Raw genomic sequence first — 23,599 nt, 5'->3', positions numbered from 1 at the left:
TAGTTTTGATATCAATAACTTTCGACTTATACATTGCACGACTTTCAAAAATATACCAAATTATTGGAAATTTGATGGTCTATAACTTTTACTGTTTAAAAAATTATGTAACTGATACCAGGAATGATAAAATCTTAAAAAAACCGAAAAAAAATAAATTAAATCAACATAACCTCAAAACTATTGCACGCTCAGAAAAATAATGTACTACAAGGAAAAAGATAATTAAATTTACAATAACTTTGGTCAGACAACCATTTTTATAGGACCCATAGTTTTGGAGATATAGAGCGATTCGCGTTTTCCAAAATGGCGGATTTCGCCAGGGGGGTGGCGTACCGAAAACCAGGACTTAAGCTTTTTTAATACCCCTCTTTCAGATTTGAAAAATTCAGCCGTCCTGTATTTCGTTCCACGAAAAAGTCTATCTTTCCTGTACTAATAGTCAATGTTATCATAAATCTATGTTTCGAAGCAGAATAGTAGGGTAAACTATAACAAAGCACTTACACTTAAAAAAAGCAATAAAAATATCTATATGTGGCAGACTCCTTCCTACTGTCATTTAACTGAACAAAAAACATGCCATTAATGCATTAAACAAACAAAAAAAAAAAAATGAACACAATTTTAAATAAATTGTAGATATTTTGGCCCAAACTTTTGTAAAATGGCCCTCAAAAAATTCCGAAATGGCCCTCTCTGCTTTTTTCTTCGCGGCAACGCTGAGTATACCCCCCACTTAATGCAATCAACACGTTACATCGTTACACCGAACGATGGTCGTGCTGCTGCTGCTGCTTTTGCTTCTGGACCATTTGTATTGGGGTGGTGGCATGCTGTCACTTTTAACAAAGATGCGAGTTCGGGTGGTATAAGTCGATTTTCAACAAGTCAACACCACCATTGCCACCGGGGAGAACATCGCACATTCCGCTAGCACATAAAATACAAACAACATACAAAAGAAAAACATAGAATTTTCTCTTTGACTGGAAAAATAGACAAAAACAAAAACATAAAAGTGTATTTGCGCATTTTCCTTTCTATAGAGCAGGTTGTTGTAGGTTTTTTTTTTTTTTTTTGTCTTTTTTGCCATTTATCGTGTGCTCCATAGTTTTCCCGGACCAGAAATTCATACCGTATTTTATGTATGGAATATTTTTGCGGAGAATCAGTTTCATCTGAGACGCGCACGATAACGGTCGATAAAAAAAAAAGTCCTTAACTTGAAGAAAATAATATATAAATTATTGCGGTTTTGTTTCTCTTCTTCTTTCTAGCTAAAGAAAAAAAAAATTGTAGAAAAAATTGATAGAAAATTTAAGATAATTAAAAAGTATAACTTTATTTCAAAATCAGAAATAAATTCCACATCCTTTTTTGCATGTCAGTGCGAATGTCCTTTTTTTGCTGTGATGCTGCATACATTTTCCATCTGATATACAGAAGTGAAATAAATTTCTTTTTTTTCTGTGACCTATAAAAACGGAAACGGAACCAAAGAGAGCGCGTAAAAAATATATATTGTTCTTTTTTTTTTTTATTATTATCTTTGTATGTATGTGGCCCAATATAGAGTGAATTGTATCTTAAAATAATACTACAAAAAGCAACAACAAAAAAAAGAAAAAAAAAAAAGAGTTATATCTAGTGTCATCGTCCTGGCAGTAGTAGCATCCTTTAAGCAACAGCATTCATTATGACAAGAATTGTGGTAAAATATATATATATTTTTTTTTCTTTACTTATAAATATTTTATATTTGATGTTGTTGTGTGGTTTTTGCTATAGATATTTTTGCATTCATCCAAATACACATACAAAAAAAAAAAAAAACAAAACGCATTCAAATTTAACACGCTTTGAATAAACAATAACAATAAAAATATAAGAATTATTTATTCGTTTAATCAGGACACAAGTCAATATTATGCATGGTGGACCTATAAATAGGGGGAATAATCTAAACACAGGATAATCTAATTATCCTGTTAAATGCGACTTGGACTTTTGTTAAGAGAAATACAAGAAAAAAGTCCGATTAAATTGGCAAAACAAAAGTTCTATTAAAGAGAGAAAAAAAGAGAATTATTTTATTGTATTTTTAGTTTTTTTTTACTTTTGTTTTCTGAAAAAAAAAAAAAAAAAAAAAAATGGCAGATAAAATTATCCTTGTTCAAAACGGCAGTGTTTAAAAAAAAACTATACCACCTACGTATCTTTAGTAAAAAAATTCAGGAATTTTGATTGAAAATACGTGAGGGGAATTTCTTTCAAATTATTTAACACGAAAAAGCGGCGGCAAGTTTGGGATTGCTTAGGCGGGAGATTAAAAAAAAAAAGAAAATTAGCGTGGGAAAAGATTATCTACACCGGAAGTGAAAAGAAAAGTTTAAAGCATTTTTTTGTTTAAGTACCCAAAATGCCTTGAGGCAAGGTTTTCATAAAAATGTTCTACGAAAAAAAGACATATTTCGGAAGAATTTTGATGAGAAATTTTATGGTATTGTCTGTATTGGCTGGTTTAAAGGATTTCAAAATAATGAACTATAGATTGAAAAAGTTGAATATTTCTTATGCATATTAGTTTTAAAAGGACAAAAAAATGGAAACAAAGTGATTAAAATTTGGAAGGTATAAACAATTCTGATGTAAACAGATCTGATAATATGATTTTAACTCAAAAAGACGATTTCCTTAATTATTTTTCCTTAACCCTACCGCATACCAAACCATATATGGTTTATCGATTTTATATCGATTTATTTCCGTTATATTACACCAAATGTCAAAAAGAAAAAACTATAATAAAACTACGTCTATTTTTTTATAATAAATCGGTTTTTATTATCAGTAAGAGAGTCGTGATTCTGAAATAAACTCATTGTTTCAAGAGCATGTGTAAAGTGCAAATCAGTGAATAAAAGTGTGTACTTTTCCGGTGTTTTTTTTATAATAAACAACTAAGTTGCATCCAATTAAAAATAAGTTTCGTATGTATTTATTATACTTTTATATGTTTACGAAATTTGTTTTTTGTTTTTATAATAATTTTTGTCTTTTTTTGGCATTTTTTCCAAAACACCATATATGGGTTATCATGCGTTGGCGACATACATTACTGATTTTTGTACGATTTTTATTTTTTTTGTAAAATGAATTCGAAGACTTTCTATAGAAAAAATAAGTGTGTTAATGCTATAACTCGTGATGGCTTTCGAAGTGATGATGATCTAGCTTCAGATTCTGGCTCTTTTTAACATCAAACAAGCCATCTCCGAGCACTTATTTGCAAATCTTTAAAACCTACAATGTCACGAAAAAGAAGACGACCTTCAACTTTGGCAGGTGATCTAAGCAGAGATGGAACAAAACAAAGGGGAGGGGGTTATACAAGTCACGGAAGTCCATCCCCATCTTATCCCGAAACTTCAATTCACTCACAACAACCAAGGGCAAAAGTCGTTGAATTCAGTGCCAACTGGAAACATCGACCATATCCCTGACTGGCAAAAAAAACGCCAATATGTCAAATTTGCGTACACAATGTGTAGAAAATGGAATGTGTTCTTCTGCTACAATGATATAAGAAAGAGTTTGAATAAATATCAAAAGTCCATTGTAGTTAAAACATACTTTACAAAACAAACCTTGAATGCATACTAAACCATATATGGGTTATTAATTTTTTGCTGGAAATCACCTAGCTGCATACTAACCCATATATGGTTTATGTTTCCAAAAATTTATATATATGTAAAAAAAATAAAAATTTGTATGTAATACCTTTTTTCAACCCCTAATAAATCTAAAAAATTGTAAAAAAAAATTTTATATCACTTCGATCATAATTCATGCAGTAGAGGGTTAAATCAAAAGAATTCTAACAAGCTACATAAATGAAATCTCATTTACATGATTTTAAAATCTTCTTAAGTTCAAAAATGAATAAATCCTACTACTCAATTATTTCACCTACAGTAGGAGAGTTTGGGACTCTTCTTGCTGCATTGCAGTAAACTATCCAAACTTTAATATAGCTTGAGTTAAAATTGAAATTAAGACATTTAATGAAAATCAATATTCAAAGCCAAATTTAAATTTCTTGATGACTTTTCTCTTAAGAAAAAAAATTGAAAAATATTGTCAGCGTTCCACCAATTTTAACGGCAGAACGAAATTTTTTATTTATTATTTCGTTGGGCTATTATTTTTTTCGTTTCAGCAGCATTGTAAACCGGCTTGTTTGATTTGAATGAAATTTACGCAGATTTTCGATAATAGGTACATAATGTATAAAATTGAATTTGTTTTTGATTGAAGAGTTTTGTGTCTGTACGATAAATTATATTTCTTATAAACAATTATGTAACTCTTGGATTTTTTCTAAAAAAAAAGAGGTTGTCTGTAAAGCCGGTTTACGGACGATGATTTTACGTGATAACGTCATAAGAAAACAGGTTGTGTGCTTTTAAAATGAGTCAATTGAAGCGTTTATTTATTTCAAACAATCATAATTTACAAGAAAAAGCTAAAAAATTAATTATATTAATTTTTTTTATTTTAAAAGCTTACAAAAAAAATTATACCATTAAAAAGCCAAATATTTCTTCTAAATAATAAAACCATTTTTAAATTTTTACAATGCTCAAAAAGTATTACAATAATTTATTAAAAACAATCATTTCTTATGAAAAATGTGAAAAAATCATTTCCATCACCCAAAAATTCATTTTTTTGATATTACAACCTATAATAAATTTTATACCACTTGAAAGCTTATTGCTTCAGCTCAAAAAATATATATATCGATCATGTCTATACAACATCTACAAAAAGAGATAGAATTTTTTTAACTCGATCAATTTTCATCAAAAAAAACAACAAAAAAAAAAACATATAATTTTATGTTCTCACGCTATTGAATCAATTTTTTTAATGACAACCTATAAAAAATTTTATATCATGTAAAAGCTTATAATTTCACCTTTCATATGACGTTTTAATCTTATTTCTGCGATGCGTAGAAAAAAAGTTAGAATTTTTTAAAGCCAACCATGTCGAAATTCCAAACTGAGATTACGGTACTTCCCACACTGGTGGCTGTTCACGATCAACAGATCTCCGCAGGTGTTTTGAGGTATTTCGCAAGTTTTTTTAATTTAACATTGTGTAGCTTGTAGTGAATGTACAGTTATGTGTGATACACCAAATGAAAGGTAACATCATCAGGATGCTCAATAAAGTTAAATCAAATTTGTATTTGCTTTAGATCAAAAGATAGAACCTGTTGAATAATAAAACTTTATTTTACCGTTATCTCAAAATTGTGACTACAAAATTGATTGAAATTTTGAACAGATATAGTCCTGTTTATTATCTAACTACAATATAAATTTATTTATCTGTTAAAGAAAAAAAGATAAAAATAAAAAACGGTTAAAAAAGGTACAAAAAACTGACCGTTATTCGGTCAAAAACCATTTTGAAATACCAATTTTATGCACATGTATGCGCACAGTTATAGACTAAATGTTCTATAAGCTTGAGATTTTTTGAATGCTACAAAAAATTTAAAAAAATAAAAACTCACCCAAAAATACCCCAAAATAAGTAAGTGTTTTTTTCAAAAATTCATATTTCGAAACGCAGTAACTTAAAAAAAAATTCGTATCAGACACCTAACTTGTTTTTTTAATTATCTTTCGAATGACGTTTTTCAAATTGACAAAAAAAAATTCAAGCTATAGAAGTTTTTTGTATCTCTAATAGTTTATTTTTAAATTTAAATTGAAATTTTTGCCGCACTGCGAAAGTGCGAGAGTGGAACGCTGCCATGGTGGCTGCCATGGTTCATATATATGTGTATACACATAAATTGTACATCATCATATGCACTGTGGCGTAGACGTGCTCTAATTTTCATTTGGGCTTAACTAAAAAAAAACAAAAAACCTTACCAGGAGATTTAAAGCGAGGAATACCGTAACCTTTTTTATTTTCATAGCCTAATAAATGATTTTGATTATGATATCGGAGCAGAATTTCATTCTCTTTATCAGGGTTCAAAATCAAATTTTTACTTGCGATATACTAGGTACTATATATCAAGTTATGATGAATTCGTACAAAAAAAAAAGTTGAGATAACATTTTTCCATGACATTACGATGGTAGAGAATGCTAAAAAAGTGGGTCCCGGAAGTCCGTCTGTCTGTCAGTCTGTCTGTATAAGGAGCTACAGCCTAAACGGATGGACCGATTAATATCAAACTTGGTATGTAGCGTTATTTGGCGACTCTCCAGAGGGGGTTTTGGAATTAATTTTTTTGGACCAAAAATAACGGTACTTGTCATATACCGATTTTAATAAAATTAAAATATCTCAAAAACGGCTCCAACGACTTTGTTCAAAAAATTCAAATGTTAGTTTTAAGCTAAGGTCTATCTTCCAATGAAAAATTTTTTATTGGAAAATCATTATTAACGGTACCTGCCATAGAACCGTTTTTTTCAAATCCGATTATCTCCGAAACTGCTTATTCGATTTCAACGAAACTTTTTGTGAGGAAGCATTTATACAATTTAAATATAAACAAAAGAAAAAAACAAATTTTCAAAAAAATAATTTTTGGATTTTTAAAAAAATTTTGAAATTTTGTTTTTTGAAAAATCAAATTTTCGAAAACGGTACATTTGAATTTTTTTGAAATTTTGGTTTTAGATGTTGATTAGTGATTTCTACAAAATGGCATACCAATTTTATTTTAAAACTTTTTTTCCAAAAAATTATTTATAAAAAATTAGTTTTTTAAAAAACGGCTCTAACGATTTTGAAATTTTTTTTTCTAAAAATGCATCTTAATAAATCAATCAAAACTGCATACTTGTTTTGGAGGGCAATTTGATTTCAGATTTTATTTTATTTTTTTAAAAAACGAATTTTATTTTTTTTTTCCAAATTTCTATATAAAAAGTCTTAAAAATTAAAGCAACTTCGTGCGACCCAGTCGTGCATTTTATTTTTTTTGCACAAGTACAAGAGTTGAGATGTGACGAATTATTGAATCATATAACGATTTTTTAGGTATACATAAATTGTACAAGACACTTAGTTAAATCAAAAGAAATTGCTCCCAAAAAAATATAAGTTGTAAGAACAAACTATTCATTCTTCTTCAAATATCAAATATAACTCTTTTAACGCTGCATAAAATGCAAATTCGAAAATCCAAACATTATTGATTTATATAAAAACTATATACGTACTTTTATTTCGTTTAAATCGTTTGTGAGAAAATAAAATTAAAAAAAAAAAATGGTTCTATTGGAGATACCGTTAATAACGATTTTTGAAAAACTAAAAACTATATAATTGAATTTTTTTTTATCAACATCGTAGGAGCCATTTTTGACGAAATTAAAAATATGCATTTTTGACAGTTTTTACTTTTAAAGAAAAAAAAAAAAAAATCATGTGTGCAATTCACACGTGGTAGAAGTGAAACCAAAATCATTTTTCTTGCAAAAAAAAAAAAAAAAATAGAAAAAATCTACCTATTTTTATTCTATCACCTTCAAATCCATGTTTTTTATATGACAACCTATATAAATTTTATATCATCTGAAAGCTTATTGTCTAATATCAATCAGGTATATGAGACATCTACAAAAAGAGCTAGAATTTTTTGAACTCGATCAATTTCCATCAAGAAAAGCGAAAAACACGTATTTTTATCTTCTCACGCTATTGAATCCATTTTCTTCCCTAACAACCTACACTATCTGAAAGCTTATTGTCTTAGCTCAAAATATATATATCGATCAAGTCTATGAGACATCTACAAAAAAAGCTAGAATTTTTTCAACTCGATAAAATTTCATCAAAAAAAGCAAAAAAAACATTTATTTTTATGTTCTCATGCTATTAATTCAATTTTTTTGTTTGACAACCTATAAAAAATTTTATACCATGTGAAAGCTTATTGTTTCGCATTGTATAATAATGGATAAATCTTATTTCAAAGATGTCTACAAGAGAAGTTAGAATTTTTTAAAGTCAACCATGTCGAATTTCCAGACTGAGATTACGGTACTTCCTACACTGGTATTTTTTCAATTTAAGATTGTGTAACTTGTAGAGCATGTACCGTTATGTGTGATATATCAAATAAAAGGCTATGTTATCAGCATGCGTATTAAAGTTAAATCAAATTCGTATGTGCACTAGATCAAAAGATATAACGTGTGTTGAAAAAGAACATCTTTTTAACGTTATCTCCGAATTTTGAATATGGAATTAATTGAAATTTTGTACAATTATAATTTATTTATTTAATTACCTATCTACTGTACAAATTTCATTCATCTATCTATTAAAACAAAAAAGTTATAACAAGTTGAAGTCGTGTCTCGTTTTCGTTTCATCTTGTTTCAAATCACTACGATACTAAAGAAGTTTTCACTTCAAAAACTGCAACAACAAAGTGTCATATAATCATATCGGAGCAATTTTATTACCATGATCCTATGCCCCAATCGATTGGGAAATAACTCCACATTTTAACTATTGGCTCGAATGTAAAACAAGTAAAGTGTCATTACCACAATTTTGTATCCTTAATTATCGTTAAACCATTCTCCTCGAAATCCATACATTTCTTCCATTTAAAATTACTCTTAATATCTTATAAGTTTTAACCAAGAAAAATAGATATATTAAAATCTGCTCTACCCTTATTCAAATGGGTTTTAATGTTCTCCTTAAAATATTAATCTCTGAATCACATTAACCACAGTCACAGCAAGTCTCTCATTGTCAAGATGACAATAATGATGATGATGATGATGATGATGATAAACTGGGTTAGCCATTGATGATGATGACGTCATAAAATATCTCTGTTTTTCCTGACAATATAAATTGGCCAAAGTCGTTAAAGAAAATCTTCCTCCCACACAACAACAACAAAACGCTCTAATATGAACGAGTATATTTTGAGAAAGTATACCCAAATATTGTCACAAAGTAGGTAAAAAAAAAGGAAGCCATTAAATCATCACACAGCTAGAATTCAGTTCATACTTTGTCATAGCCAAAAGGAACTCTGACAGTAGACCATGAATGGATAAGTGATTTTCACAAGCAAACTTACTGAGAGAGAGCTAATAAATTGGCGCGCGATATAAAAGTTCGTAGACCTAGAATCTGAATTGTTTATTTTCTTTTTTTCTCATGAATTTACGTTTTATTGGATATTTTTTTATTCAACTATCTCTGCCAATCGATTGGACCAGAGCCAAGTTATTTTTTTTTGTCGCTTCATTTAACAGTCTGGATGTTTCCTGGAAGGAAAATGATGACGGTTGAATTTTTTATTCGTTTTTTTTTTTTTTTTTTTTTTTTTTGTTAGATTACGATTGGCCTAGTTATGTGTATACATGCTGGCGATACTCTACTATGCGGGTGTTCTGTCTGAGTACCCTTGCAGCCAACTGGATAGCATTTTAAGGGATATCCGATATCCTCTAGGGTCTGGGCGAGAAAGATAAAAAAAAAAAAACGGAATGTATATATTTTGACGTTTAAAAAAAAAAAGATACCGGCTATCGGATTGTCTACGATGAAGGAGGTTGAGTGTGCTTAAATACACTTTTCTTTTCTTGATGAACATCATGATTTTTTTTTTTGTATGGGAATTGTACATAGTCGATTGATATTTGATCTTTTTAGATAGATAGACTAAAGGTCAAGCTAAAAAAGACTTCTGGGAAAAAAAATCAATGTTATGATATAATATCAAGATGCATTCAGAGTGCTGCAAAAGTTGCTTTTCAAATGTAATATTAAGTCAGTTAAAAATAACACGGTGTTACAAAAATGAGGTTTCAAAATATACGCGGGCGGAGACCTATCAGGTTTTGAAGAGCTAGTCGCACTGATTACGAAACGGTATTTGAAAATCCCCTAACACCCCCAAAATCTAGAGTTACGGGCAAAAAAACGGTTTTTTTTGGACCTTCACCCATTGAAAAAATTCTAGCTTCGTCAATTTTGTACCCATTTTCGATTTGTTTTTACAGTTTCTGATAGAAGATAAATATACCTTTTCAACAATGTATAAAACATGTAACTCGGTTAAACCACTTAGGATTTATAATGTGTCAAAGTTCAAAAATTCCATTTTTTTTGTCATTTGCCCAATTCGGCATCAATTTAATGTATATGTTTTCAAAACAACATGCTATTTAAAAAATATATTCTAAAACTATATCTATTTCCCAATTAATCGAGGTATTTTTTATGAAAATCACTTCAAAATTGGCTTAGAAAAAAAAAATTTTCGATTTCAACCCACATACAGAAATTCGAACTTTTAGGTAAAGAACAAAAATGTTGTTTCGGCACGTAGTAGGATAACTTGGCAGCCAGTATTTGATAACGGGTTTTTGTAGAGGAGCTCAATACAAACATATTTTTTTTTTTGGGAGGGGGGTCTATCTCTCCCCGTTTAGGTGGGAGACGCATTTTTCTAAAAAAAAATTATCAAAAGAAAAAAAAATTATTAAAAAACAACGGCAACACTTACAGTAATAAATGATACCATTTCCGAAAGGCAAAATTGAACATTTGATTCCAATTTTTAAATCAATATAATATAACCAATAGTTTTTGAAATAATCGATTTCAAAGTTAAAAATAGGCGAAAAAAATTTTTTTTAAACTCATTTTATACTTTTTTTTGTCCAGACTGTGAATTTTAATAAAAAAAATTACTCACCCAGAAAACTACCTCAATTGATTTCTTATCAAACAGTGAAAACTATATGTTTCTATGTCTTCTAGTTTTTGAGAAAATTGAAAAATTATTATATCAGATTTTTCTTTTTTCAAAATATTTTTTGTTTTTATTTGTTTTTATTTTTCAATCGAAATCGAAAATGGGTAAAAAATTGACGAAGCTAGAATTTTTTCAATGGGTGAAGGTCCAAAAAACCGTTTTTTTGCCCGTAATTCCAGATTTTGGGGGTGTTAGGGGATTTTCAAATAGCGTTTCGTATTCAGTGCGACTAGCTTTACAAAACCTGATAGGTCTCCGCCAGCGACCTAAATTTCTAAGGAACAAAAAGCCATATTTTTTGATAAAAATCGTGGTAATAGAGTGATTGCAAAATCAATACGAAACGTAAATCTTTAGTTTTAAAATCTTAAGGTGACATATTCTTCACAATGATGTTCATAGATGACTTTCGAAATACCATCATTCAGCTCAAATATGTTATTTTGAAAAATCGGCTGTAATGACTTTGATTAATTTTTTCCAAATGGGTCAAAGACTTGTCTTAAAATTTTGTTTTTATGTCTATAAGGATCCATAAATTCTTGAGAACATCTTGTCAGATTTTTGTTTTAAAAAATATTCGAAAAGTTTTATACAGGGTGTCCCGGAATGCGATAAGGGATGATTCTTGGGTATATTCTTAGAAAAAAAATTGTTCAACAGTAACTCTCTATCTGCAAAGTTGATACCCTTTAGCGATGATTAAAAAAAAAAAACCCTTACTTTGGTATGCCTTTACTCATGTTAATGTTAATTTCTCCGTTACTAATTATGATAGAAAATTGATTAACATCTTGATTTTTAGAAAAAATGTTATCCTTTGTAATTGCATTTAAAAAATGTTATTATCTTTTTTTGTTGCTCAGATATTCATTTTTAAAGGCTGATAATTTTTTCTTACCCATGATAAATTTTTTTACTTTGGGGTCAATTTTCTTCGACAAATGCATGAAAAACATAGTATTTTATAAATTTATTCTTATAATAAAAATTTGCCATTAAACTTGTAGATTTGATGATATTTAGGAAAACCTACACCATTTAAAATCTTTAAAAAATTTGAAAAATTAGTCAAAAAAGGGTAAGAATTAAGAAATTATTTTTGTAGTTTAAATTTATTTTTATTTTTATGAAAGACCTATGTTACAACAATTGTTTAAAGTGTGCTCCTTGATTTTGTATGATTAATAGAGTCCGGTTTTTGGATTTTCCTTGCCGAAAAAATATGCATATTAAAAAATTTCCTCCAAATTCATCGAGTGAGACATCAAAAGAAAGGTTTCTTTATGCTCTTTTCATAACAGAAAACCCAAAGTTTCTTGGAGGTTTTGTTGCTGAGTTATTTGCATCCAAGCATTTTTTTTCTATAAATTCGGAGACAAATGTGCTGTTTGACGACCAAAGTTTCGAAACAAGTTTTGGTTTTAGATAACAAAAAAATATTTGTTCAGCTTTTCGAAAAAAATTCACCTTGCCCAAAACAACGTATTTAAAAAAAAAAAATCATGTGTGCAATTCACACGTGGTAGAAGTGAAACCTTAAAAAATCATGTTCTTAATATAAAAAAAATTAATTTAAAGGTGTTGGAGTTCAGCTAGATTTTTTCGATTTTTTTTTCAAGAAAAATGATTTTTTACGGTTTAATTTCTACCACGTTTAACTTGCACAAATGATTTTTTTAAATGACAACTTATAATATATTTTAGAGCATCTGAAAGCTTATTGTTTAATTTCAAAATATTTGTATCGACCATGTCAACACAACATCTACAAAAAGAGCTAGAATTTTTTTTAACCTAATTAGTTTTTTTTTCTTCTTACACCATTAAATCCATTTTTTTTTTTTTTTTGAAATAACAACCTATAGTAAATTTTATATCTGAAAGCTTATTATTTCACCTTTTATATGACGCTTCAATCACATTTCTACGATGCCTACAAAAAAAGTAAGAATTTTGTATGGCCAACCATGTCGAAATTTTAAACTGAGATTACGGTACTTTCTTCACTGGTCTTCACAGGTGTTTTGAAGTATTTTTCAAGTTCTTGAATTAAAGATTATGTAACTTGTAGAGCATGTACCGTTATGTGATATATTAAATAAAAGGTAAAATTATCAAATTTGTATGTGCTCTAGATCAAAACATATAACTTGTATAGAAAAAGAACATATTTTCACCGTTATCTCAGGAGTTTCAATATTATATTAATTGAAATTTTGTACAGGTTTAAGTTTATTCTATTACCTATCTTCAGTATAAATTTGGTTCATCTATCTAATAAAACAAAAAAGTTATAATCAATTGATTTTTCCTGTCGCTTTTTCGTTTCATCGTGTTTCAAATCACTACGATACTAAAGAAGTTTTCACTTCAAAAATCATAAAAAATTAATCGAATGAGGTATCAAAGAATGAGCTCTTTAAGCTTTCTTTGAGATCTGTTGAAATTTTTAAGTCTAAATATGAGTAAAATGAAACCCTAATAAATTTTATTTCAAAAATTACTAAGTTGAATGATGAATGGCTTCAAATTACTCAGCAGATGCTGAGTACATTGATAGGTGAAAACCAGAAATTAAACCTCATCAATCCCTATCCATCAATGAATTCTAAAATAAATGTATGTATCACCTTTGCATTTACAATCTTTTTTTTTTTTTTTGATGATTTAATTTATACCATTAAATGAGTTTGTCAAAATAAATCATATAAAACAGTTCCTTCTTTGAACTTAGGAAATTTTTTTTAAATTCTATTCTTCGTAATTTTTTAATATTATGGTCAAGAGAAAAGATATAAACCCAATGTCAACAATTTGCAATCGCTACATTGATCTTTCGATTGAAACTTTTTTTGTATCGCTTCCAGAAACATTTTTTTTCTATTAATCTTATTTTGTCCAAATTGCTGCCAAAAATATCTAATTCTGATATTCAACCCAAAAAAAAAATACTCACAGTAACATCATTCAATTATTGCTTACAGGAGTGAATTATGTCAGGATAAAACATTAAGGCGAACACATTTTGAAAACAACACTTTTGTTAAAAAAAAAAACAGCTCTAAAATATTTCTAAACGTTTTTTTTTTTTATATAACTAAAAAAATCTATTTAAAATTCAAAAATATATAACAATAATTGGGTTCTTTCTTTTAACATCTCTTTTTTTTATTATATTTTAAATTTGTTCTCCCTAAATACTTTTACAAGATTCACCCCTGTGGACATTTTTGTCCCTTATTATTTGTATATTTTCCCTATTTGAGTTTATGAAAAGCTCTATATCAGGGATAAATCAGGTAATTCCTAATTGAATTACCCACAAGAGGTTATCATTATTTTCGTGGAAAAACAAATAAAAGAAGAAGAAGAAAAACAAAAAAAAAAAAATAATATTTTACGTTATGTCAAAACAAAACAAGAAAAATAAAAACAAAAACAAAAAATACAAAAAAAAAAGAAAAACAATTTCACGCAAACGAACTTTTTTCACCTTGACTTGAATTTCTTTTGTTTTTGTTTTCAGTATTTTTTTTTTTTTTTTTTTGTTTTTCTATGGAACGATGTTTTCCAAACAATTGAAGAAGTTTCTTCTTTTGAAAAATTGGGCAAAATTGGCGAGCGGGTAGTGGGATCAGGAACAGGTATTTGAGTCGCATGAGAAAACATTGGAGAGATAAATAGATTGTTGATTTATGTCTTGTTTGGCTTTTAAAAAGTCAATTAGTTTTTTTTTCTGTATTTTGTGTTTTCGTCAAAATTTTCTTATATAGTGAGCTGGATTGAGGAGTGCGCTAGCAATTTTACAATTTATAATTTTTAGTATTAATTAAAGAAAGTAGTATTATCATAAAATATAAATCGTAAAGTTAATTATATTTCAAAATAAATGATTAGATTGCAAAAAATAAAACATCTTGAAAAAAATTCTTGAGAACTATTTAACAAAATTGGTTCGATCACGAGATGAATTGGAGTAATCATGTCTTCCGCAAAAAAAAAAAAAACATTTTTGTAAAATTATGAAAATATTTTTTTGATGATTTTCATCTCCAAACGCAGTATGCAATTTAATTTCTTGCATAACAAAGTATTTAAAAAAAAAAAAATATTTCAAATATTGTTAGACATTTTTTAAATAAATTTTTTTTACTTTGCAGACAATTTGTCTGCTGAGGTTTGGACAGCCACCAAAGTCGCAAAACTCGTCTGATTTTGAAAAATTAAAACGTTAAATAAAAATCTAGGGCGATATTATTTAGTTTTTTACTTGCGATATAGGTACTATAGGGCAAGTTTAGGATTCGTAAAAAAAATCGAACTCGAGATAACAATTTTACATGACATTACGATGATGGAGAATGCCAAAAAAGTGGGTCCGGCAATTCTGTCTGTCTGTCCGTCTGTTTGTCTGTCTGTCTGTCTGTATGTACCTCGAGCTAGAGCCTAAAGTACTGGAGTGATTTTGTTCAAACTTGGTAGTTAACAGTTTTTGGTGATTCCCTAGAGGACAAATTGAAATTTTTTTTTAGGACCGAAACTAACGGTACTTGTCATATAACGGAAATAGAAAAGTTAATTTTTTTCAAAAACGGCTCTAACGATTGTGATTAAAATTTTTGTGTGTAATGAAGCTTATAAAAGCTTTCTTCGAAAATAAAAAAAATATTTTTTGTACCGTTATTAACGGTACCTGCCATAGAACGGTTTTTTTGACTTATGAATTTCTCGTAAACAACCCAACAGATTTCGACCAAAATTTTTATACAGAAGCGTTTAAACAATCATTATTCAAAAAATTTTAAAATTTTTCAGAAAACACATTTTTGGATTTTTAAAAAATATTTCAAATTTTTTTTTTTGAAAAATCAATTTTTTGAAATTCCGTTTTTATATGTAAATTAATTATTTGTTTAAAATGGCATACCAACTTTTTTTTTGAAAAATATTAAAAATTTTGTATATATAAAAAATTATTTTTTTAAAAAACGGCTCTAACAATTTTCGAAATTTTTTTTCTAAAAATTTCTATTTATACAAGAAATAAAATGGCGTACTTAGTTTTTTGTAAAAGATCATTTAAAGTGGTATTTAATTATTCCTAAAAACAGCTAGATTTTATTTTTTTTTTGCACCACTTATGAAGTTACTTTGTTCCATAATTAATATTAGAGTAACTTTTACCATAAGAGCAAGTAAGTGCGACCCCAGTCGTGCAATTTATTTTTATTTGTCTTAACAAAAAAGTTATGGCCGAAAAACGCAAAATTATTTTATTAATCTACCTCTAATTAAGTCACCCTAAACCTCCAATGGCTAAGTGGTTTGTTTAGCTTTGATGGTATGCCAATGAATTTATGCGTATGGGAATAAAATAAAATGCACATACTTTCTCTTAAAAATCAAAGTACTAAAATTTTTAAGACTTTTTTATACAAAGAAAGAAAAAAAATTAAAAAAAAAACATAAAATTCGTTTTTCAAATGAAAAAAAAAACAACTCTTTAAATGAAACTGAGCTCCAAAAAGATATGCAGTTTAATTTCTTTTATAAAGATGCATTTTTAGAAAAAAAAAAGTTTAAAGATCTAATTATATAAAAACTAATTTTTTATAAATAAAAATTAATATAATATATTTAATAAATATTATACTACAAATAATTTTTTGAAAAAAAAAAGTTCTAAAATAAAATTGGTATGCCTTGCAAAATTGGTATATTAGCAATTTTATTTATCAACACCTACTAAGACCAACATTTAAAAAAATATCCTGAAAATTAGATTTTTCAAAAATAAATTTTCAAAATTGTTTTAAAAATCCAAAAATTAATTTCTTCAAAATTTTATTAAAGTGAAAACTTCTTTAGTATCGTAGTGATTTGAAACAAGATGAAATGAAAAAGCGACACGAAAAATCAATTGATCATAACTTTTTTGTTTTAATAGATAGATGAATGAAATTTATAAAGTAGATAGGTAATTAAATAAATTATGATTGTGCAAAATTTCAATTAATTTCATATTCAAAATTCTGAGATAACGGTGAAAAGATGTTCTTTTTCTAAACACCTTATATCTTTTGATCTAGAGCACTTAACATTTAATATTACCTTTCATTTAATATACCACACATAACGGTATGTGCTCTACAAGATATTTATAATCTTTAATTGAAAAACTTGAAAAAAACCTCAAAACACCTGTGAAGATTTGTTGCCGATGGCCAGCCAACAGTAGAGGAAGTACCTATTGTAATCTCAGTTTGAAATTTCGACATGGTTGGCTTTGAAAAATTCTTACTTTTTTTGTAGGCATGGTAGAAATATGATTGAAGTGTCATATAAAAGGTGAAATAATAATGATATAAAATGTATTATATGTTGTCTTTTAAAAAATGGATTTAATGGCGTTAGAAGAGAAAAGAGATTGATTGTTTTGGTTTTTTTATGAAAACTAGTTGGGTTAAAAAAATTCTAGCTCTTTTTGTAGATGTTGTATAGACGTGGTCGATATAAATATTTTGAGCTGAAACAATAAGCCTTCAGATGGTATAAAATTTATTGTAGGTTGTCATATAAAAAAAGTGATGGAATAAAAAAAAGTTATATTTTTTAAAGTTTCACTTCAAGCACGTGTGAATTGCACACATGATTTTTTTTTTTTTGTATGAAATCTTTGAGAAAATCGAAAATTACAAAAAAAAAAATTGTCTAAAAGAATAAGGAATACAAAAAAAAAAAAAATGTTTCAGATTTTAGTAACGGTTCCTGTTCTTATCACATAACCATTTTATTGATTTTTGATTTTTTCGTAAATGACTTATACCTGATTTCTACGAAAATTTTGATATGAAAGTAAATTAAAAAAAAAAAAAAAAACAAATAAAATGTACGTACTTAAAGTTAAAGCCCAAAATTAATTTTTATATTACGGAAGGGACAATCCTTAAATTCGATATCAATAATAATAATCTATCCACACAATAATTCCTCTTTTATATTATCTTAACCTAAAATTAATTATTCCAATTCAATAATTCCAAACACGACCCAATTAAGTTAATTTGCATTCATTATGTCGTCCTCTTGAAATATCCTCGAGTGGCCCTGGCCATCATATATAAAATCCCCATAAGCTTTTCCTTTTGCTTCCAATATAATGTACCATCACCACATATGGCGGCCGGGCATTGGTTTGGTTGGTTATATTCATATGGATGCCAATGATGATGATGATGAAATGCAACGCTTCAATATCATTTAATTCTACCTGTGTGAATTACATTATTTATTGAAATGCTATTTTTAATGCATTCGAATTCTCTGGAATCTGAATAACTTAATGGAATTCAATGTCTATATTAAATTTTTTTTTTTTGTTGGTGTTTGCTTTTTATTTTTGGAACTTGAGTGGAATTCCAGAGAAAATCAATTAATTTGCTTGGCTATTTGGCGATGAATATTATTTTCGATTAATTTTAATTATCATTTTGACCGTGTTTGTTAACAAAATCAACAATTTATTTCATTTATTGAAAGTGTATACAAATTTTCAACTAAAAATAAGAAAATAAAAATAATAAACAAATTTTTCAAAATTATTAACAATTTTTTTTTTTTAACCTGACCTAGGTAATTTTTAATATTTCCGTTGGCAAAATAAATAAATAATAATTAAAATTGATTATGAATTTTCTGATAAATATTTATGTTTCTAACAATGACCTTCAATATTTTTTTCGGTTTATGATTTCAAATTTTTTGTTTATTTAAGAAAACCATAAAAATGAATTATTAACTTTCAACAAAAGAAAATAAGCGAGCCAAAAAAAAAATTAGTAAATAATTTCGAAAACGATCGATATTTTTAATTATTTTTTTGAAAAACGATCGAAAGCATTTAATTTAATGATCGTTTAACACAAATAATAATAAGCCAAGTCATAAATAAAATAAATATTCCTTTTTTTTTAAATTCATTGCCTTTTGAAAATTAAAAAAAAAAAATATATATAAATCATTACTCTGACGAGCAAAAAAAAAAAATTGTAAACAATAATACAAATTATTTAAACATCCATCGATACCTAGAGGAGCAATGCCAAGAAAATTAAATTTCGTCATCCCAAAAAAATCTGGCAAATGTCTAAAATATTTATTGGCAAGGTGGCATAGTAAGAGTTTTAGACGAAAAAAAAAGACCTGATTTAAAATCTTGTGCTGGAAAAAGGAAATAAACAATTGGGAATGTGATAATTTATTTAGTTGCCTTTCGCTAGTGAATTTTGAACTGAAAATATAAATATTGATCTGGCAAAGAAATGATATTTGTAATATTAGTAAACAAATTTCATAATGGATTTTTCCCAACTGAGTCATTTTAATTTATATACGTCAAGCTACAAGAAAAAGAGTTATGAAAATTTTTTAAAATTGTGAGAATTATTTTTGTACAAAATATGTTATATTATTTATCACAAACTTCTCTGAAAATCTGAAAAGCAAAAAAAAAAACAGTTTGTTCATTTTTAACCTCTGGATGCAAATAACTCAGCAACAAAACATCCTAGAATCTTTTTGCTTTCAGTTGTAAATAGAATTTGAAGAGACCTTTCTTTTGATGTCTCACTCGGTAAATTTGGAGGATTTTTTGAAAATGCATTATTTATTGTTTTTTTCTCGAAAATCTTAAAAAAATAGATTTGTAATTTTTTTAACCCAAATGGATAGGCATATTCATTGTGAGCTCACATCTGTAAACCAAAATTTATTTCGAAACTTGATCCGAAAATATCTGCTAAAAAATGTAAAAAAAAAAATAATTTCGATTGAAAATAATTCAGCAACCAGATGTCCAAGAAACTTTTAGTTTTCAGCTATGAATAGAGCTTAAAGACGTCTTCATTTTGATGTCTCAATCGATGAGTTTTTTTTTCAACCCTGGATTGAATTTTTAGTCGAAAATCTGAAAAATATATAAATTTGTAATATTTTAACCTAAATTCACTGTGAACTCATATTCGTAAACAAAAATTTGAATCGTTTTGTCCTTGTAAATTTATACGATCTAAACAACCAATAAAAGCACAAAAGCTGATGAAAGTAAAATTTTCCACAAGGAATTTTGTTTCTATGAAAAAAAAAAAAAAAAATGGTTTCTATTCATCACATAAATTTAAAAATAGAAAAAAAAACAACTATTAATTTTGTTACTAAAAGGCTTTACTAAAGCTATTTTAGCTTCAATAAAGCTTTACAGTAGCTAAATTTTTAGTTGGAAATTGATTTTAATGTAAAAATATTAACAAAATCACCCACTTTAAGTTTATTCAATATATTACAAAACATTACAAAATTTTAATTCCAATCCAATCAGTTTTGTTATATTTGACTCGAATGAATCTAAGAAAAAAAAAAAATAAATGATCATTTGTTTTGCTTCTTAGAGTTCACAATCTTTCTTAACTTTATTTTTATTTGTTTGTTGCAAAATGGGTGTATTTCTCTTGGTATTTTAAGGAACTAATATTTGAATACTTCAACCTTTCCCAAAAATATAAATTCAAACCCAAGTATTTTTCAACTCAAAGTACATCAATTTTTCTATATTTCCAAAACTCAAGAATTATTTCAACCAAACCTTACATAAATTAATTTTTTTTTTATTAAATAACTTATAGGTATTCCCTTTTCAAACTTTTTGCATTGTTCCTTCTGAAGAATTTTTTAATTAATTCTTACTTCAAACAATAAATAATTGTTAGCAAAAAAAAAAAAGTTTCCAAACTGCCAAAATCTCCTTAAAAATTACACAAACAAAAAAATAAAAATAATCGTGTGTGTACATTTTCATGTTTCTTTTTTTTTTTCTAATGAATATTTAATTAGGTTATAATTCGTTTGCGTGATTGCCTTTTCAAAAACTTTAACCAAAACGAAAATCCAATACAAATTAGTCACGTTTTATGACAAAATTATTGTAATAGTTGCTGTATACTTTTCTTATTCAAACATAAAATAAAACAAAAACATAACAAAAAAAGAAAATCCATATTCACATGTTTATGTAGAATGAATTAGATGTGATTTTCTTGGAGTAGCCAAAATGGCGCCCAACGCACGACTATTTTTTTTTTTTTTTTTTTTTTGATTTTCTTACTTTCCTCTTGAGGATAGAGGAGATTTTGTTATTCATTCCAAAAAGGGTAAGTTTGATAATAAAAAAAATTCCTAGAAACAAAAATATTCTTGGTTTTTATAGGAGAAGAAAAAAAAAAAAAGTAATAAAGAGAAAAACCCCAAAAGAGACATATATAGAACAACGGAGAGGTGGTAGAAATTGGTAGAAATAATTGAAGTCGTTAAGGAAAATGCGAGAGTGAAAATGAAATCTCTCTAGCTCTTGGCTTCGAAGATTTGCCAAACATAAATCTTAACCAAAAAGTCGATTTATTGACCTTTTTCTCATATCTGGGAGAGAAAGTTTTGTATTCTTTGGTTTTTTTTTGTTTTTGCAAAAAAAAAAAAAAAAAACAGGAGAAAGTCTTGAATGTGAATGGTCATTTCCGGTTGAATTGTGGTCAATTCAGAATTTTAGTTAGCGTCGATAAATTCATAGATTGGTCTTTTTTTTGAGTGCCAAAAAGTCATGTGCATGGGAATGGTTTAATCTGATGAACTGAAAATAAATCACGTTTCCTCGTATAACTATGGTTAAGGCAGGGTTTAAAGAACTAGCATTTTCTCTCTAAAAAAAAAATATACATGGCAATTTTAGGACAATATAAAAACAAGTGGCAATATGTAAGACTTTTATGATATTTAACATCTTTTTGGTAAGAAAAAAAAAAATCCAAACTCGTGTTTATGAGTTTTTTGGTAGTAAAATTTGAAAGAAAGTCCTTTTCTTTATACAAACAAGTTAGACCTTTTGAACTCTATGAAATTTATATACGGGTTGTTTATGATTGCCAATGAAACAACAATCAAGATAAACTCTTCAATCATAGTTTTCTTTCTTTTTTTTTTTTTTTGGTTGGAAATAAAGAAAAAAAAGGCAAGTTCAAAAGGCTATAAAAAACCCGATTTATTATGTATGGCACCAGTTTACTTTGTAAATAGTTCAACAAGAGCTCAAAAATGACTAACTAAAGCAATATAAAGTCTTCAGAAAAATAAAACTGAAAGAGATTTAGGCGATATGAAACAAAATAGTAATATTAAAAGAGATTTATGTGTTTTAAAGTTAGAGAAGGTAATTTTTTAGCACCTTTTTATTACTTTTTTTCATATAGCTATAAGTCTAAAATAGGGACAAATTGCTTACATAAATAATAATATACCCCATTTGTAATAATTCTTTGAGTAACTATGTTAAACTTTGCATAGATAAAACCATATCGAATGTGGTTCACTGGGGTGTATACGTGCTTTTTTTCTCGAAAAAAAAAAATAAATGAAAAAATGTTCTAAAAAAGTGTATTAAAATATGAAAAATATCTCCAAATATTTGGAATAACAATTGACACCTAAAATTGTGTTCATTTGTCAAAAAAAAGTTGGACTTTTATTTATTCCATTTAGATTGCGTTTGTTAATTATTATTATTATTTATTATTTGTCATCGAATATTTATATTTCCAATTATAAATTCTGATTGAGAAAATAATAATTATTTTCATTTTAGATGCAGGTATCCTGCATATATCTAATATAATTTTTCCTTTTTTTTTTTTTGACTTTCAATAATGGTTATATATATTTTTGATGTAAACAAAAAAATTGATAAACCTAATGGAAATGCATAAAATAAATTCCTCTGAATAATTCTGCGCGTCGAAATAATAAATTTATTTATATTTCTCTCTCATGTCATGTCGTATTATATAGTCGTGTTTTATTTTGGATATAAATGGACATAAAATAAAATTGTAATTTATTCAGTGTTTACAAAACAAATCCGCATTATAATATTTTATTTGCTTTTTGTTATTTTTGTAATTTTTTGATTTTACATTTTTTTTTACTGCCAATAATAAAATTTATTGGCTGCTGATGTTTTTAATGTACAAACATAGATAATATTTTTTTTTTCTTTAATTTGATTTTGGGCAATTAAAAATTAAATGTAGGCAGTTTATAGGTGGGGAGTATTTATGTTCCTTGTGCTTATTAGAAATATTAGAAAAAAAACCTTGGTAAAGTCAATTGAATAAGAAAGATGTTTTTATATTTTTGAGGTTGGTATTGAAAACAATCAAATCAATTTTTTTTTTATGAACCAAAAAAAATTAGTGTTTTTTTTTTGATAATTTTGTATAAAATTTTTATTTAAGCTCTAAGCAGGTATTTTCGGATTTAGGGGTCAAAACAAGTTTTGGTTTACAGAAATAAGCTCATAATGAATATGCTTATCCATTTCGATACAAAAAATTAAAATTTTTTTTTTTTAAGATTTTCGAGAAAAAATCAAGGTTAACCCCTTGTCTAAAAATATTGCATTTTCAAAAAATTCCTCCAAATCCATCGAGTGTTATATCAAAAGAAATGCCTCTTTAAGCTCTATTCATAACTGAAAACCAAAAGTTTCTTGGACATCTGGTTGCTGAATAATTTGCAATCGAAATATTTTTTTTTTATTTGCAATCAAATTTTTTTTTTCGAAATCAGGTATTTTCGGATCTATGGGTCGAAACAAGTTTTGGTTTACAGAAATAAGCTCATAATGAATAGGCTTATCCATTTCGATACAAA

The 23,599-nt window shown here is 27.2% G+C and overlaps 2 protein-coding genes across 5 annotated transcripts in view; one reads left to right on the top strand and one right to left on the bottom strand.

Moving 5' to 3' along the window:
* The window catches only part of LOC129916155 (40S ribosomal protein S21), a 329,284-nt gene that overhangs the window by 156,152 nt on the left and 149,533 nt on the right, over positions 1–23,599 (bottom strand). The window lies entirely within an intron of this gene.
* The window catches only part of LOC129916146 (prolyl endopeptidase FAP), a 119,453-nt gene continuing 97,051 nt past the window's right edge, over positions 1,198–23,599 (top strand). For all 3 annotated transcript variants that reach the window (XR_008772411.1, XR_008772410.1, XM_055995945.1), the window contains exon 1: positions 1,198–1,717. The gene's annotated coding sequence lies outside the window, so the exon portion shown is untranslated. The remainder of the gene's footprint in view (positions 1,718–23,599) is intronic.

Source organism: Episyrphus balteatus, chromosome 3 (assembly GCF_945859705.1).
Source record: "Episyrphus balteatus chromosome 3, idEpiBalt1.1, whole genome shotgun sequence".
Taxonomy (NCBI): domain Eukaryota; kingdom Metazoa; phylum Arthropoda; class Insecta; order Diptera; family Syrphidae; genus Episyrphus; species Episyrphus balteatus.
The sequence above is the reverse complement of the archived record's forward strand: the minus strand, read 5'-3'. Positions and strand labels throughout refer to the sequence as shown.